The 18714-nt window shown below is 44.2% G+C and overlaps 1 non-coding gene across 1 annotated transcript; it reads right to left on the bottom strand.

The window, feature by feature from the left end:
- Nucleotides 1–17818: 17818 nt before the first annotated feature.
- On the bottom strand, nt 17819–17913 carry trnai-uau (transfer RNA isoleucine (anticodon UAU)). The gene is made up of 2 exons: nt 17876–17913; nt 17819–17854 (listed from the first exon to the last, which is right to left on the bottom strand). It is a non-coding gene; the product is annotated as a tRNA-Ile (tRNA).
- Between the last annotated feature and the right edge of the window lie 801 nt (nt 17914–18714).

Here is an 18714-nt window from a genome sequence, read left to right as displayed (position 1 = left end):
GGTGTGTAAAGGGCGGCCGATTCCCCATTGTACATTATACACCACGGCTGGTCTCCCATCCATTGACTCGAGGTGTATAATGGGCGGTCGATTCCACATTGTACGTTGTACACCAGCACCTGTCGGTATAAATACCCCGAGTATCTGTGGAGAGAAGAGGGAAGTCACCAGTTCGGACGTGGACCCTTCTCAAAACATGATTGGTCATATCATTAGATTATTTAAAGTGAACATTATTTGTACGTCGATTGAAGATTCTGTGATTGGAAAGAGTTTTTAAATGTTTCTCAATAAATATTTTACATTCAGTTGACTTGAAGTTTCCGATTTGAGTTGAAGTTCAAGCAATGTCCGGTTTAATTAATAGTTTATTTTACACCCAGTGTTATGTTTCCATGATTTAATCCCACTCCCGGATTCGTTTTACAATTTATTACTGAGCAGTTAGTTCTAGTTTTCATTGTAATTCCTGTCTCCAGCTGAAAGCGCGTTCACAATGAAAGTTATTCAATTCCATGATTGGAAGCAATAACAAGTCTGGAAATTTCACCCCAACTCAATCAAACCTCTGATTTCGCTCTCATCCTGCTCCTAATGTGTCTGTTTGTTTCTCTTCTTACCAGTTAACTTAGTGACGATCAAGATTCTGTGTCAAGGAACGTGCGGACTCTCCAAATGTGTCACTCGCTATCTGGTAGCCATGGCAGCGGCGGATCTACTGGTCGTTATCATCGATCTGATATTGAGGCAGATTCCGATTGCTCATCAAATAAGCATTATGCAATCCATTCCCGTGTGTAATATTCACGCCGTCCTGCTGTACGCAGCCACAGACTGTTCTGTCTGGTTCACCGTTAGTTTCACCTTTGATCGATTTGTGGCCATTTGCTGCCAGAAACTGAAAACTAAATATTGCACCGAGAAAACGGCGGCTGTGATTCTCGGAACAGTGAGTGTGCTGTCCTGTTTAAAGAACATTTTCTGGTACTTTATGTATCAACCTTGGTACACGATGTATAATAACCCCTGGTTTTGTTATGTGAGCGTCCGTGTTAAGACTTCAGGATTATGGACAGCAATCGAACTCCTTCATTATATTCTCACCCCGTGTGTCCCGTTTGTTCTGATTCTGCTGCTCAATGCTTTCACCGTCAGACACATTTTAGTGGCCAGCAGAGCCCGCAGGAGACTCCGGGGACAAGACAGTGGGGAGAGTCCCAGAGACCCAGAGATGGTGAGCCGAAGGAAATCCATCATTTTAATGTTTGTTATCTCGGGGAATTTCATCCTGTTATGGGCGATGTTTATGATGTGTTCTATAGCTCAGCGAACGTGGTATCTTGGTTATATGTCTTTAGAACCACCTCTTTTTGGACTAGAAATTGGATTCATGCTCCAACTCCTGAGTTGCTGCACAAACACTTGTATTTATGCAGTGACCCAGAGTAAATTCAGAGAGCAGTTGAAGAATGTGGTGAAATATCCCATTACTATAATTGTTAAATTCATTAAACGTTGAGAGGAATGGAAGAATTTCTAGCTTCAGAATTCAATCCTGGTTCATGTTCCACCCGACCCGATAGTCCCCGCCGCACTGTCGGAGTGTCAGTACTGAGGGAGCGCTGCACTGTCGGAGGGGCAGAACTGAGGGAGAGCTGCACTGTCGGAGGGTCAGTACTGAGGGAGTGCTGCACTGTCGGAGTGTCAGTACTGAGGGAGCGCTGCACTGTCGGAGGGTCAGTAGTGAGGCAGTGCTGCACTGTCGGAGGGTCAGTGCTGAGGGAGCGCTGCACTGTCGGAGGGGCAGAACTGAGGGAGCGCTGCACTGTCGGAGGATCAGTGCTGAGGAGTGCTGCTCTGTCGGAGGGTCAGTGCTGAGGGAGAGCTGCACTGTCGGAGGGGCAGTCCTGAGGGAGCGCTGCACTGTCGGAGGGGCAGAACTGAGGGAGTGCTGCACTGTCGGAGGGCCAGTACTGAGGGAGAGCTGCACTGTCGGAGGGTCAGTACTGAGGAGTGCTGCTCTGTCAAGAATTGCTGTCTTTTGACTGACACGCTAAACCTCTCAGGTGGACTTGATTGATCCCACCGGGCTATAACGAAGAAGAACAGTGGAGAGTCCTGGACAATATTTATCACTCAACCAACATCACTGAAAAACATGATCATTGTCACGTTGCTGTCTGTGGGCTCTTGTTGTGCACAAATTAGCTGCCGCGTTTCCTACATTAGCACCGCAATGACTACACTTCAAAGTACTTCATTAGCTGAAAAGTGATTTCGAACAACCTGCGGTCGTGAAAGGCGCGGAATAAATACAAGTCGCTCTTTCTCAGATGGCGCAAATGAGCATTTCCTAATGTAAAACACACACACTCCAACTAGTTTTGCTGCAGCTGTAGGAGGTCACGTACAGGACGAGGACAGGGCCTCGTGTATGACAGACATTATTCACTAACAGTTGATAGGAACAGATGAGAAATGTTATTGCCATAAGACCAGGTGATCTGGAGAGTGTGTGGGAATGCAAGATTATGAACAGGACCAGGTATAAGATGGGTTTTATCATCGAATTGATGAAGAAAATATATTAACAATACGTCACAGTATTTACTAGCCCCCGAATTTGTACTAATGATAAAGATCAAAGACTGTCCCACAAACCCAACCTAACTGGCGAGCTGTCTGGGCTGGAATTCATTGGGTATTTGAATGTCTGATTTGGGTCGGGTCATCTCTCGTCAGACCCATTTCAAGCTGATTGCGGAATATGGAGGATCTGGGCGAATATATAGATGAGTACTCGGTGCATCATGGCGAGACATCTCGAACGATCAGTGATCTTCTGGGAAAGACAGAGTCCTTGATTGAGTTAGCATAGGTCATTAAAAAGGACATTCTGCAGATCTCGAGGAAGGTTAGGACCAAAATTGCATTGCTGCTCGTGGCTGAGATCCGAGTCCAATAATGGTCTCAGAAAGGAGTGAGAAAGATTGAAGGAATGAAATAAACAGCTACAAGAGGACAGGGCGATGGAAGTACACGATGAGAAGGGGAAGGCAGAGAAAGAGTTAAATATAAAGGTAGAGAAAAGAGATAAAGCTGACACACTTGCTGCACAGGTTTGAGCAAGTAGGATTCCACGTGCTGAAGTTCTGCTAAAGAGAAGTCGAGGGGTGGAGGAGTTAGAAAGCGCTGTAGCGGAATTATAGATGAACAATGGTCCAGCTTTCGGCAGACACAGCCGATTTTACAGGAGTAGGGACCATCAGGCAATTCCGCTGGAGTTACAGTGTTAGAGAATGAGTCGAGTCCATCTGACGCCTCTCGTTCACCCTGTTCAATGAATAGTCACCAACATCTGTTCCTCCACCTCCACTTTATCCACCGTTACCTGCCGCCCCTGTGCTATTCCACACTACGCGTCACTTCCATCAACTCCAACCCAACCCCAACCCATCATTCATTTCCAGCTGCGTCACCTCCACCTCACACTTCCCCACCACTCCAAGCTGCCCCAACACCAAGCCCAACCTATCCTCCACTTCCAGTCGCTTCAACTCCACGTCCCACCGAAACACGTCTCCCATCTGTCCCAATCTCCAGACCGTTGCCTTCCGCCATCCACTGGCCCCCACTCCAGCCCGAACATGTCCATCAGCAACTCCTTGTCTGCAGGTAGAATCCATAATCTCCTCAACCGCTAATCAGTGAAAAGAGGATCCTGGTGGAGCAGTGCGTGTCGGTTTAGGAGATTTGATTTTCGCTTCGGTATTTTCACTGATTGAAATACGAGTTTAAATCCCTCACGAGCGCGGCTGTGATACCATTTTAAGTCAAAAATCACCCATTGGCTTCTCACATCTTTTCAGCGTCATCACCAACATCATCTTATTGACCATCACCTGGGACCAGTGAGGATTTTCACCCTATTCCGCCACCTCCTCATCACCGTTGTCATAGTCATCAAAATTCACACACAAAATTCAAAATTCTGAAAAAAGACCTTTGGAGAGGAAATGAAGTCTGTGCAACCCCCAGAGATTGTGCAAAGATAGAGACTGTCTGTAGTTCGTTCTTCGAAGTGGTGCATCAAATGGAGGAAGTTCACCCAGTCAAACACTGTCAGGACACGCTCGCCAGTAACGACATTGGGATTTGGATCAAAGGCGGTTAAATGGAGTTACGATGGAGATCAGCCAGAATCTAAAAGAACGGCTCGAGGGGGTGAATAGTCAACACCTGTTACTTTATTCCTAAGGTGTCGCCAACCTTGAGCCAAGTTTCAGTCGAAGCCATGATGCCAATGCAATCATCCATAGTATGTACTTGGGTGGAAATCTGAACTATAAGATTCTATGACTCTGAGACATTTCCTCTGACAAACCCCAGTCAGGGGCTTGTTTGATGCATCTGCTCAAAGCAGATTGGCGCATGTCCCCTGCAGTGTTGTATGGCATCAATAATACAAGGCCAGCAGCGGGTGGTCACAACTTGGTCAGTGCTTCTCCAGTGAGGCAGAGCCGCAAAAATTATGTCTTGTCTGACATCCCCACGTACCACTACGATGATTTTTAATTCGGTTCCAGGGGCATTGTTGCCCGAAGTGCCTTCAAACCAGAAAATGTTTTCCAGTGTTACCTTTACCCAGATCATGCATACAGAACATCTGAAATCCGAACAGGAGTAGGCCATGCGGCCCCTCGAGCCTGCTCCGCCACTCATTTAGATCATGGTTGAACATCGACCTCAACTCCATTTTCCTGCCTGATCCCAATATCCCATGAGATCCCTAGTGTCCAGAAATCTATCAATCTCAGCCTTGAATATACTCAAACACTAAGCATCCACAGCCCTTTGGAGTAGAGAATTCCAAAGATTCACAACCCTCTGAGTGAAGAAATTTCTCCTCTTCTCAGTCTTAAATGGCAGACCCCTTATTCTGAGACTATGCCCATTAGTTCTGCACTCTCCAGCCAGGGGAAACAACCTCTCAGCATTTACCCTGTCAAGCTCCTTCAGAATCTTATATATTTCAATGAGATCACATCTCATTCTTCTAAACTACAGAGAAAATAGGCCCTTTTTATTCAACCTCTCCTCATAGGAGAACTCTCTCATCCCAGGAATCAATCTAGTGGACCTTCTTTACACCGCCTCTAAAGGCAAGTATATCCTTCCTGAGAAAGTGAGAACGAAACTGTGCACAGTACTCCCAATGTGGTCTCAACAAAGCCCAGTACAACTGTAGCAAGATTTCCTCACTATAAGGAAGTATTGCTGCAATTGTTACAACCTTGCAATAAAGGCCAACATTTAGTTTGCCCTCCTAATTGCTTGATGTTCCTGCACGCTAACTCTGTGTTTCTTGTCCGAGGACACACATATCTCCCTGAACACCAACATTAAATATTTTTCACCATTTAAAAATATTCTTCTTTTTTGTTCTTCCTACCAAAGTGAATAACCTCACATTTCCCATTCAGCGTGGATAGATTCTCCTATCCTTGTAGACCTGCCCTTTTTACATCAGTGGTAGGGACCAAGGCAGCGTGACATTGACCATTGGAAAAATGCAGCCTGCAGTGCAGAAAGGAACAAGAATAGGGACAGCTACCTATGTACACTTGTACGAATGGAGGAACACAGAAAAATCTGATCCACACTGCAGCTCGCAACCCTCCCAATTGCTGGTGTTGTAACGAAAGAGTTAGTCTGACGAACTTGAAGTATGTTGATGTAATATAGTTTCCTTCATTTTGTAATGACGTTAGTTCTTAGTCTTTGTTTCGTTAGTCTGAAAGATGAATCAAAATTCTCAGATAATTGGCACAAGAAGCATAGGGGAAATGAGGTGACTTTTTAAGCCAGGAGTTGTTATGATCTGGAATTGCCAGAAAGGGTGGTGGAAGCAGATTCAATAGTTAGTAACGTTAATAGAATCATGTCATCATAGAAAGGTTACAGCACAGAAGGAGGCCATTCGACCCATCCAGCCCGTGCCGGCTCTTTGCAAGAGCAATCCGATTAGTCCTATTGGCCCGTTATTTTCCCGTAGCCCTGCACGTTTTTTTCCACTGCAAGTATTTATCCAATTCATTTTTGAAAGCCACGATTGAATCTGCTTCGATCACACTTTCAGGCATCTCATTCCAGGTCATAACTACTCATTGCATAAACACGTTTTTCCTCCTGTCGCCTTTGGTTCTTTTGCCAATCACCTTCGATCTGCGTCTTCTGTTTCTCGAATTTTCCGCCAATATGAACAGTTTCTCTTTCTTTACATTATCTAAACCCTTCATGATTTTGAACACTTCTATCAAATCTCCTCTTAACCTCCTCTGCTATAAGGAGAACAACCGCAGCTTCTCCAGTCTATCCACGTAACTGAAGTCCTTCATCGCTGGAACCATTCTAGTAAATCGCTTCTGCACCCTGTCCAATGTCTTCACTTCTTTCCTGAAGTGCAGTGCCCAGAATTGGACACATTACTCCAGTTGTGGCCGAAGCAGTGTTTTATAAACGCTCAACCTAACTTCCTTGCTTTTGCACTCTATGCCTCTATTTACAAAGTCCAGGATTCCGTAGGCTTTTTTAAACACTTTCTCAACCTGTCCTGCCGCCTTCAAAGATTTCTAAACATATACCCCAAAATCGCACTGTTCCTGCACATCCCCCCCGCCTAGAATTGTATCATTTAGTTTTTTATTGCCTCTCCTCGTTCTTCCTGCGAAAATATATCACTTCGCACTTCTCGACATTAAATCTAATTTACCAAACGTCCGCCCATTCCACCAGCCTGTCGATGTCCTCCTGAAGTCATATACTATCCACCTCATTCTTCACTACGCTTCCAAGTTTTGTGTAATTTGCAGGTTTTGACATTGTGCTCTGTACACCCAAGTCCAAGTCATTAATATGTATCCAAAAAAGTCGTACGGTGCTCTGGGGAACACCATTATATACCTTCCTCGAGTCTGAAAATCAACCACTCACCACTTCTCTCTGTTTCCTATCACGTGATCTATTTCTTATCTCTCTGGCCACTGCGCATCTCATTCCATTTGCTCAAATTTGGTGACAAGCCTATGATATGGCACTGAATCAAACACCCTGTGGAAGTCCATATTCACAATATCAAATGCATTCCCCTCATCAACCCTCTCTGTTGCCTCATCAAAAACGAAATCAATTTATTTAAACACGATTTGCCTTGATCAAATCCGTGCTGGGTTTCCTTTATTAATCCACACTTGTCCAAGTCACTATTAATTTTGTCCCATTTTATCATTTCTAAAAGCTTCCCCACGACCGAGGTTAAACTGACTGGCCTGTAGTTGCCGAGTTTATCCTTACGCTCTCTTTTAAACAAGGGTGTAGCATTTGCAATTCTCCAGTCCTCTGGCATCACTCCCATATATAAGGAGGATTGCAAGATTATGGCCAGCACCTCTGCAATGTCCACCCTGGACCGGGTGACATATCTACTTTAAGTACAGCCAGCCTTTAGAGTACCTTCTCTTTGTCATTTTTCAGCCCATCCACAATCTCAACTACCTCTTCACTTACTGTGACTTTGGCAGCATCTTCTTTCTTGGTAAAGACAGTTGCAAAGTACGCATCTACTAACTCAGCTATGCCCACTGCCTCCATGAGTAGATCTCCTTTTTGGTCCTTAATCAGTCCCACCCCGCCTCTCACTGTCCGTTTATTAATTACATGCCGACAGAAGCCTTTTGAATTCACTTTTATGTTTACCGCCAGTCTATTCTCATGCTCTCTGTTTTCCATAGTTATTTCCCTTTTCACATCTCCGCTGCACTTTCTATATTCACCCTGGTTCGGACTAGAATTATCAACCTGACATCTGTCATAAGCCCCCTGTTTATGCTTCATCTTACTCTCTACCTCTTTCGTTATCCGGGAATCTCTGGCTTTGGTTGCCCAGCTTTCCTCCTCGTGGGAATGTATCTAGACCGTACCCGAACCACGTCCTCTTTAAAGGCGGCTCATTGTTTGATTATAGTTTCGCCTTCCAATCTTTGATTCCAATTTACTCGGTCAAGGTCCGTTCTCAACCCACTGAAATTGGCCCTCCTCCAATTATGTATTTTTACTCCAGCCCATCTCCTGCTAAGTAATCTTGCGTTTGATTGTTCCTTGTCACTTTCTACAACTAACCTGAACCTTATGATTCCATGATGACTGTTCCCTAAATTTCCCTCCCCGTGTCACTTACTCCACTTGGCCCACCTCATTCCCCAGAACCAGATCGAGCAATGCCTCCTTCTTTGTTGGGCCATAAACATACTGATCAAGAAAACTCTCCTGAACACAATTCAGAAATTCCTCCCCCTCTTTGTTCTATGCACTATTAATATTCCATTCTATTTTAGGATAGAGTCATAGAGTTATACAGCACGGAGAGAGGTCCTTCGGCCCATCGTGTCCGCGCCGGCCATCAGCCCTGTCGACTCTAATCCCTCTTATCACTGCTCTACAGTCCTTGCACATCTCCGTAATTTCCCTGCAAATTCACTCCTCTATATCCTCCCCACTAATTGGTGGCCTATAGAATAAACTCAGTAATGCAATGACACCGATATTGTTTCTTAACTCTAACGAAATAGACTTTGTCCTTGATCCCTCAAGGACATCCTCTCTCTCCAGCGCTGCAATATTCTCGGTAATCAATGCTGCCACCCCCGCCACTACCTCCCCCTACAAACCTCTTTCTTGTCTTTCCTGAAAACCTTGTATCGAGGAATATTTAGTACACATTCCTGCACTTTTTTGAGCCAGGTCTCTGTTACTTCTACCATTTCATATTCCCATGTGAATATTTGCGCCTGCAGCTCACCAACCTTATTTACTACGCTTCGTGGGTTTACACACATCCACTCTATACCTATCTTCAACCTTCTCGTCTTCTTTCTTAGTCTGATCCCACCTAATAATGTGCTATTTCTTACTCTAGTGCTATCTCTCTCTCTCTCTCAATCATTTGTGCACCTCGTTTCTCCTTTCTAATGCTACATCCTGCTGCCCAACCCCCTTCCAAAATAGATCAAATCCCCCCACCACTTGTGAACCTTCCCATATGTTCATTGGTCCCAGCTCGTTTGCGGTACAAACCATCCAGCTTGAAAATGTTCCCCCTCTCCCAGAACTGGTCTCAATGCCCCAAGAATCTGAAACTCTCCCTCTTGCACATGTCTTTAGTCACACACCACCCTGTCTTATCTTCCTGTTTCTCGACTCACTCGCGTGTTGCACTGGGAGTAATCGAAATGTTACTAATGTTGAGGTCCTGCTTTTTAACTTCCTCCGATCTCCTGAAATTCTAGCCGCAGGACCTCATGCCTTTTCTTTCCTTTGTCGTTGGTACCCACATGGACCACGATGTCTGGCTGTTCCGCTTCCCCCCGCAGAATGTTCCACACCCTTCACTCTGGCACCAGAGAGGCAACACACCAAGAGGGACTCACGGCGACGGTCAATGAAACGCCTGTCTGTGCCCCTTACTATCAAATCCCAAATGACTACTGCATTTCTACACGTCACTGTGTTCCCCTGTGCAGTCCTTTGTCCCATGGTGCAATGCGCAGGACTGCTCTCCTTCGAGGAGTCATCACCCTCACTGGCATCCAGTGATGAACACCGGTTTGGCAGTGAAACACGCCCAGCAGATTTCTGCACTGCCTGCCTCTTCCTACCCTTTCGGATGGCCACCAACTTGCTATCATGAACTCTCTGTGGCTGCGGGGTGACCACCTCCTGGAACGTACGATCCATGAAATCTTCAGCCTCCATTCTGCTCTGCAGTGACTCCAGCTGCCCCTCAAGCTCAGAAACCCTCAGCTTGAGCACGAGGAACTGGAGGCATTTCCTGCACATTGGGCCCTCCAGGACACATGAAACGTCCTGAAGTTTCCACATGGCGCCAGAATTGCAGGCAATTGGTCTCAGCTCCTGTCAATTGAATTCAGTTTGTTTTTCTAATCTCCCTTTGGACACTCCATTATTATTAATTTACTTACTGTTTAATTAACCCGAATAACCTACCCTTTTTATTCCCGGTCTCTCAGAGATCTTCCTCCCTGTTCACTGTCTTTCCCCCTCCACACCTGATGCCCCCTCTCACTAATTTCTCACGTTACCACTCTGTTCACAATCCACTCAATTCCCTCTGTGCTTCAGCGGACACCTTTTACTTGATGCACCTTTTGAGAACAGCAGTTACAACTATTCAATCAGATTCCAGCTCACAATAATTACCCTCTATTCAGACAATCACCTACAGCTGATTAACGGCTAACTGCCACTGACTTACAGTTTCTGTTAACTGTTAATGAACTTGCAGTTTCTGTTAACTGTTACTGAACTTGCAGTTTCTGTTAACTGTTAATGAACTTGCAGTTTCTGTTAACTGTTAATGAACTTCCAATTTCTGTTAACTGTTCCTGAACTTGCAATTTATTTTCAAGTTTTAAAGCTGTATGTTAAACTATAACCTGAATTTTAATTTCAATTCACCCATTACTTGAACAGATCCCCCCTCTCACCAACATCATATGAGCTGTATAATCTGGTACAGAAATAGTCATCACATTGCTTAGTGGAACTTTAAATGTGCACCCTGTGCTCAGGAAAATATTGCAGCCAAAAGACACATTGAAAAGGTGAAAGTGACAGATGGCGAACCTCACAAATAAATATACAAACCAAAAGTCCCTGTCCCTGGCTGGGTCGGAACCGCCAACCTTTTAATTAATAAATAAGCACGCTGAACAATTGAGCCACAGAGACAATTGAGCACAGCAATCACTAAAAATTTACAGAGCTATGGGGAAAGAGCAGGGGACAGGAATGGGACTAATTGGACAGCTCATTCGAAGAGCCGGCATTGGTAAAATGGGCAAAATGGCCTCCTCCTGTGCTGTGCTTACCATGATAATATGATAATTAAGATATAATTCATTTTATGTGAAGCAATTCTGGGCGGTCTATGGCGTTTCAGAAAAGTAAGTGCTGTTTTTTTTTTTGTGTCGATTTTTAATGTATTTCCGTTACATCAGGTCAGGGACTCTTATAAATGATTGGGTGTAAAAATGTTCCAGGCCATGTAGGGCACTTTATCACCCAGTGTGTGAAACGACCTGGGTAGAAAGTCGACTTTGTGCTAACAGCACCATTAAAGCCGAAGTCAGACGCCTTATCCTTTTGACCACGCAATCACTGATAGTCACTCGTCAGCAAATAATGTTAAACCCGGAGCAGAAGTGATTGAACACTCCGATTGTATCTGTCTCGTGCTTTCATTTTGTTGATGTTGTTCATTCCATGTCTTCACTCTTCTTTTAGCATGTTCGCTCTAGAAATAAAGCCCTGTGCTTGGTTTGTCTTTTTATGGCTTTAATCACCTGCATCGCTACTTTTAGTGATTTGTGTGTCTGCACCCGGAGATCCCTTTGCTCCAGTGCCCCATTTAGAAATATGTGGCCTCCTTAATCTACATACCAAAGTCCACCACCTCACACTTTTCGATATTGAAATTAATTTGCCAATTAAACCCCCATTCTGCAAGTTTATTAATGTCTTCTTTCATATTGACGCATTCTTCATTTGTATTAACTACACCTCCTAATTAGTTGTCATCTGCAAATTTTGAAATTGTACTTCCGATTCGCGAGTCCAAATCTTTCATGTAAATTGTGAACAACAATGATCCCAGCACTGATCCCTGTGAAATACCACTTCCCACACTTTGCGAGTCTGAGTAGCTACCCTTAACACCTACTCTCTGTTTTGGGTTTTGTAGCCAGTTTGCTGTCCACCCTGCTACCTGTACCCTAACTCCACATGCTCTGACCTTACTCATGAGTTTACAAGGTGGTACCTTATCAAAGGCCTTTTGAAAAACCAAATATATTACATCTACTGCATTGCCTTTGTCTAAGATTTCTGTTACTTCTTCAAAGAATTCAATAAGGTTCATCAAGCATGATTTTCCCTTCTGAAATATGTTCTGAATACTCCGTATTATATTTTCGTTTTCCAGATGTTTTTCCTATTACATCTGTGAGTAAAGATTCCATTAACTTTCCTGCAAGGGAAGTTAAGCGAACTGGTCTGTAGTTCAATGAACTTGTTCAATCTGTCTTTTTAAATACAGGAAGAACATTAGCTGTCCGCCAGTCCTCTGGCACTATTCACTTTTCTAATGATTTTTCTAAATGTGTAATAGTTCCTCTGCTATCTCTTCTCTAACATATTTTAAAATATGTGGATGCAATCCATCTGGATCAATGGTTTTATCCTCTCTATGTTTGAATTGTTTAGCTATTATTCCCCCCCCCACACACCCCCACACCGTACTTTTTACTTTAAATGTCTTTAGATCCATCTTGTTCTGTTCATCTGATATCATACCCACTTTATTAGTCTCCCTGGCAAATACTGAGGAAAAGTAACTGTTCAATATTTCTGCCATTTCACTGTCATTACCTGTGAGCTGATCTCGTGCATCCCTTAGTAGCCCTATCCCTATCCTGATTTTTCTTTTGTTATTTACGTGTTTGTAGAATACTTTAAATATTTCTTTTTATAGTCCTTCATACTTTTAATTTCGTAGTTCATCTTTGCTTTGTGAGTTGTTTTTTGACATCTTTCCGAACCTCTTCTTATTCCCCTTAGTCAACCTTTCCTTTATTGTCTGTAAACTTGGAATATGCCTTTTTCTGCAGTTTCAATTTCATCTTCAGCTCCTTGTTCATCCAAAATATTTCATTAGCGGCTGGATTTATTTTGTTTTTTTGGAGGAATATCTTTCTCCTGAACTCTATTGATCACCATTTTAAATATTTCCCAATTTTGTTCTATCTCTTTGTCCTTCAACTTTTTTTAAGTTTAACTTCCCCAGTTCCATTCTCATCCCCTCAAAATTCGCTTTTTTCCAATCTATTACTTTGGTCTTTTTCTTACTTACGTTTTTTTATATCATTATTTTAAACCTTATTATGTTATGATCGCTATTGCCAACATGTTCCACTATGCGTCCCTCTCTTACCTGCTCCTGTTCATTTCCCATTACTAGATCCAGCAGTGATTCCTCTCTTGTTGGGCTTCTCACATTCTGAGTAAGAAAGGAGTCCTGTACATACTGTAAAAATTCCATCTCCCTTCCCCCTTTACCGACCTCATCTTGCCAGTTTATTTTGGGGTAGTTGGAAACTCCGATGATTATTATTCAGTGTTTTTTACTCATTTCATCGATTTGTCGACCTATTTCTTCCTCCACTTGCCTTCCATTATTAGGTAGTCTGTAGAATATATCTATTACCGTGGTCGATCAATTCTTATTCTTTGCCTCAACCCACATGGATTCCCTTTCTATCCTAATATTATTCATGTCCCTTTTTTCTATTGCCAATATATTGTCTCTAATTAGTACAGCTAATCCTTCCCTCTCTATCCTTTCTAAATACGTCATATCCTGAAATATTTAACTGCCAGTTCTGTTCTTTCTGTAGCCATGTTTCAATTATCCCGATAGCATCTGGCTCCTCGCTTCGAATTACTGCCTCCAGTCCCCCCGTTTTGTTTTGGACGCTGTGCACAATGCTGTACAGGCAACTTAATTTGTTTTTAATATTTGCTCCCTCTCGCTTCATTTTTAACAGTCAGTTTGTACTGATATTCTTGACCTGTATTTGTTCCGTGACTGTTTAGTTCCTTTCCGTGTTCTGACCTTTAATCTCATATCCTATTTCTTTTATCTTCAGACTTATATTATTTTCACGAGATCTCTCCCCGTTTAAGATCCTATCCACAAACCATTTTATCATTTCCGCTAGGACATTGGTCCCATTCCGTCCTAGCGGTACAGCTCCAACCTGTCCCAGTACTGATGACAGCATTGCATGAAATGGAACTCTTCCTTCCCACACCAGTCCTTCAGCCACGTATTCACCTTCCTGATCTGCCTATCCCTGTGCCAATTATCACGTTGCTCGATAACAATCCCGAGATTACCCCTCTGCGGTCCTGTTTTTTCATTTAGTTCCTAACTTCTGATAATCCTTCAGCAGGACCTCCTCCCTTATCTTCCCGCCGTCATTGGTGCCGAAATGGCCCACGACAACTTCTTCCCCCTTCCAAGTTCCTGTCAAGAATATAAGATGTTGAGAACACTATTTAATATTCTGCAGGATAATGAATATAAACAGCCGGAATGTTGTGGGAAAAAATTGGATAAGAGCCGTTTTTGGGTGCAGGGAGCGGAATGCGCTATTAACCGCGCCCAATGACCCTTGCACAGGCAGGCCGCAAGGTTCAGCTGGACCGAGGAATAAGCTCCCATCAGCGTTCCATTCCGGGCCTGACACGTGGAATCAATGCAATTCACACTTTCCACCACCAGGGGAGCTCAATCTCTGAAACGCAGGATGGTTCTTCGAAATTTCTTAAAGGCAGCTGGTACATATTATTTGCTCAAAAAATCACAGGCTACTGTCTGCACCGAGTCTGAACGGAGATCAGCCATTGCACACGTAAAACACAGATGCAGGTTGCATCCCTATGTTTGCACACTGATGTTTAAACATTGAATAAAGGCTGTGCACTCCGAAATCCCACATCCTCCAATCTGCACGACAGACCTCACCAATCTGCCGATCTGAGTTGGTACCAGGTCTGGAGAGTCCATGCACCAAGGTTCTCTGCTGATGCTGAGAGATCTTCTTCCAAAAGGTGGAAGAAGGAGTGACATCCTATATCCGCAGAGCGGGAGGGAGTGGGGGGGTGGTGCAAGAGGTCCTCCAGACATATATCAAAAAGGCAGCGGGAGGCAGCGGGGGACGATGTCAATGCCAGGCGCACAGCTTCATGAACATGGAAGCAGTGCAGGAAGAAGTTCAATGCTCGGACATCAGTCGTCAAGGTGAGTGAGGTCAACTCTCAAGTGGCGTCACCTATGGACTGCACCACGCAATACACCCACCATCTCCCATATACCAACAAACTCTTCCATCAGTGCTCAACTCTTCGAAGGAGAGGCTTTCTCTCACCCTCACACATTACCACTGTTGCAAGCCGCCCACCCACAACTCACAGGTCACACAAACTGGCAGCTATTCAAATATGACAGGCACATCACCGAAACACACGTCCTGCTTTCTTGAAGGAAAAGGTGGCGCATATCAGGAGGCAGCAAGTGGCAGTGGCATTTAGCCCGCCGAGCCTGTTCCACCATTCAATGAGATCATGGTGGACCTGTGACCGAACTCCATGTCCCCGCCTTAGCCTTAATACCATTGTTTCACAGAAATCGATCAAACTCAGATTTACCATTCACAAGTGAGTTACATCAACTACCGTCTGCAGAAGTGCGTTCAACACGTCTCCCACCCTTTGCCTGTAGAAGCAGAGGTTTTGTGGATGCAACTAATGTGGAGAAAATAAAATATCTCCAGATGTTGTGCAGATTGAAGCTGAATATGAATTTATCCCAATTCACGCGATGTTATGAATGCAGAATGAAAATGCTCCTGCATTGGCTGGTAATCGAAACCCAGCTTCCTGAAAGGCACGCAAGAAATCGACGTTCCTATGCAGCAGTTGGCTGCATGTGTCCACTCGGAAACCTGTCTGAAAGAACATACAGACTCACATGCCGAAAATGTCAGTGTTTGATGAGACCATCTCTAGTGGCGCAATCGGTTAGCGCGTGGTATTTATATAATAGCATCAGGCTTGAGAAATACCGAAGTTGTGAATTCGAGCTTCACCTGGAGCAGTTTACCGTTTTGCTTCTGCACATTTCCAGCGGAGTTCAAGGTACAACTGGTCAGTTCCATAAAGCATTTCATTCTTCGTGTTCTCATGTGGGCATTTCGGGTCCTCTGGCCGGCGGTATTGCAATAGCAGGTGTGAGTTTATTTCTTCACAGGCCGGACAGGGGGAGATTGGTGACAGCGTGAAATGGCAAAGGAGGCGGCACGAGATCTCTAAATCTAAAGAACCGAAATCACAATTCTTCTTTACGTGAAATAGACATGCTTCTGTTTGAAGTGTCGTGTAGGAAAATGGGGATCGGGCGGGAAAATGGAGTCGAGGTCGAAGATCAGCCCTGATCTCATTGAATGGCGGAGCAGGCTCGAGGGGCCGTAAGGTCTATTCCTGCTTCTATTTCTTATGTTCTTATGTAACAGCTGACCCGATCCTCGTTGCTTGGCGGTTTGATTTGCAAAATCCCGACGCCTATCCGCTTTATCCAGTTTGTTGCTCCCACTTTCACGTTCAACTTGTTTCACTTCCTGGTCATGTGATATAAAATAGCGGAGTGCAGAAGGTTCATCGCCCGCAGGAAGATCAACGGTGGAAGGAATGAAAGCAGCAATTTTGCGTCGCCACTAATGATGAAACGCACACGTTCCCTTTAGTTTTCGTTGTTCTCTCTTCGAGTAAACTTGGGGGAAAGTGAAGCGAATTTCAGTGACTGGAAAATCACCAGCGGTTCCGGCTGCATATGAAGAAATTGGCGACATGGGCATCTGAGAGGCTGAAATGGTTCACATTGTTCCCGAGTTTCGGTAAGAGGCAGCACGGATTGATTTGTAGCGCTGAATGTCTCTGCATTCTACCGCCCACGGAGATGATGCTGGAAGTGTCTGCAAGGAGTGGGTGGAGGATAAAAAGTATCTAATTTATTCGAAAAAAGAAATCAGATCAGCCCAACTAAACTCAGTGTTAACCATCCAATTAACAAGCTGCAGATAACTGCACCAATCCAAACATTTCCAGGTAACTATGGAAGAGACTCACTTTGAAGCAGTTTAGATACTAAGCAATCTCTGTACAAACAAGGGACGGGTGGTGTGAACAGGCAATCAGTGGTCTTTCTAACTGATCATCTACTGTCCAAATGTTTCTGGTAAAAATGGTGATCAGAGAAGATCAAAGCCCTTTTCTGAGAATGTTCACCCAAGTTCAACATATTGACAACACAGCGCAGGCATCGTATCTCCCGCAGTTGTTGCTCCGCTGGAAAAGCAGAACTGGACAGCTGTTCTAAAATTAACTACCGAAACAGGGACTTGGGTCCTGGACCTTCAGTTCACTTATTTGCTTAAAAGTCGAATGATCGAACGACTGAGCTATCCAGGCTCGTGGTGGTGTGAGTTTCCATCCTACAGATTCATGGTCGTTCTCGGAATTATCCCTTGTGGGCGTCGAACTCGGGTGAGGGTCCATTTTATAAAATTTTCAGTAACGTTTAGAGGGGAATCCTTGTTTGTGTTGTAAGAAATATGGAGAGGAAACTCGTGAGTTTACAATTCTTCTTGTTTGTGCCAAATGTCCTGTCATTCGTTCGCACCAATTAAAAAAACACTTTACCCAGTGGCTCAAAAGCTAAACTTGTCCCACACGGGATCTGGTAAAGGTCTCTCGACCTGTCAGCGGACCAACAACTTAAAGCGGAATAATTCCACGTTACTCAGTGACTCCGGGAAACACATTTACCTTCCGAATTTTCCTACACGGCATTCCAAACAGAAGAATGTCTGTTTCATGAAAAGAAGAATTGTGTGTTCGGTTCTTTAGATTTCAAGATTTCGTGCCGCCTCCTTTCCCATTTCATGCTGTCGCCAATCGCCCCCTCTCCCGCCTATTAACAACTAAACTGACACCTACTATTGCAATACGGCCGGCCAGAGGACCCGAAGTGCCCACATGAGAACACAAAGAATGAGATCCTTTCTGGAACAGACCAGCTGTCCGCTGAAATCCGGTGGAAATGTTCAGAAGCAAAAGGTTAAATTGCTCCAGGTGAGGTTCGAACTCACAACCTCGGCATTTCTCGAGCCGGTTACTGTTATATAAGTACCGCGCGCTAACCGATTGCGTCACTGGAGCCAAGTGGAAACAAAGCTCCAATCAAACCCTCTCATTTCCGGCCTGTGAAAGAGTATGTTCTTTCAGACAGGTTTCCAAGTGGACACACGCAGCCAACTGCTGCTCGACCATTGGTGTTTTTGTGGTCGAATACTTGCCTGCCACACAGGAAGCTGGGGTTTGATTACCGGAGCATTTTCATTCTGCATTCATGACATCGCGTGAATTGGGATAGATTCATATTCAGCTTCAATCTGCACAATATCTTGAGACATTTTCTTTTCTCCACGTGTCTTGCGTCCGCAAAACCTGGGCATTCTGTCCTCTTGAGCTGAAACATGCTCTGGAATTAATTCAATCCTGCCGTCTGTATCGCTGAAATAATGTGGAAATCAAATGAGAGAATGTTCACTGTAAGTGGGGATACTGCCGGACTTGATTGGGATTTGAACCCTTCACCTCTCGCATATATAATCAGTTGAACCGCCCGAAACGAAAATTATAACCCGAGCCACCACGCACAAGCCCATGTAACCAGACCAAAATTCGCAGCCATCCTGAGCCGACCAGCCAGCCTTTCAGGCCACTTCTGACCATCCAATCTCGTTTTCTATTCCGATGTTCAACAATGTCAAGTTGAGCACTAACGACTTCAAGTCACCAATATTAGGCTCTCGTTTTGAATGAACGACTTGTATTGTCAGGTAAAAGTTTGCAGAATTTATTGCTCTGAAGCTACATTGTCATCTGCAGGTTATACACTGAACCATAAGTATAATAAAATTGCTAATTTTTCAATGTGAGAGCGAAGAGACATAAATG

The sequence above is a fragment of the Heptranchias perlo genome, unplaced genomic scaffold (genome assembly GCF_035084215.1).
Source record: "Heptranchias perlo isolate sHepPer1 unplaced genomic scaffold, sHepPer1.hap1 HAP1_SCAFFOLD_54, whole genome shotgun sequence".
NCBI classification, from domain to species: domain Eukaryota; kingdom Metazoa; phylum Chordata; class Chondrichthyes; order Hexanchiformes; family Hexanchidae; genus Heptranchias; species Heptranchias perlo.
This window is presented reverse-complemented; position numbering and strand designations above follow the sequence as displayed.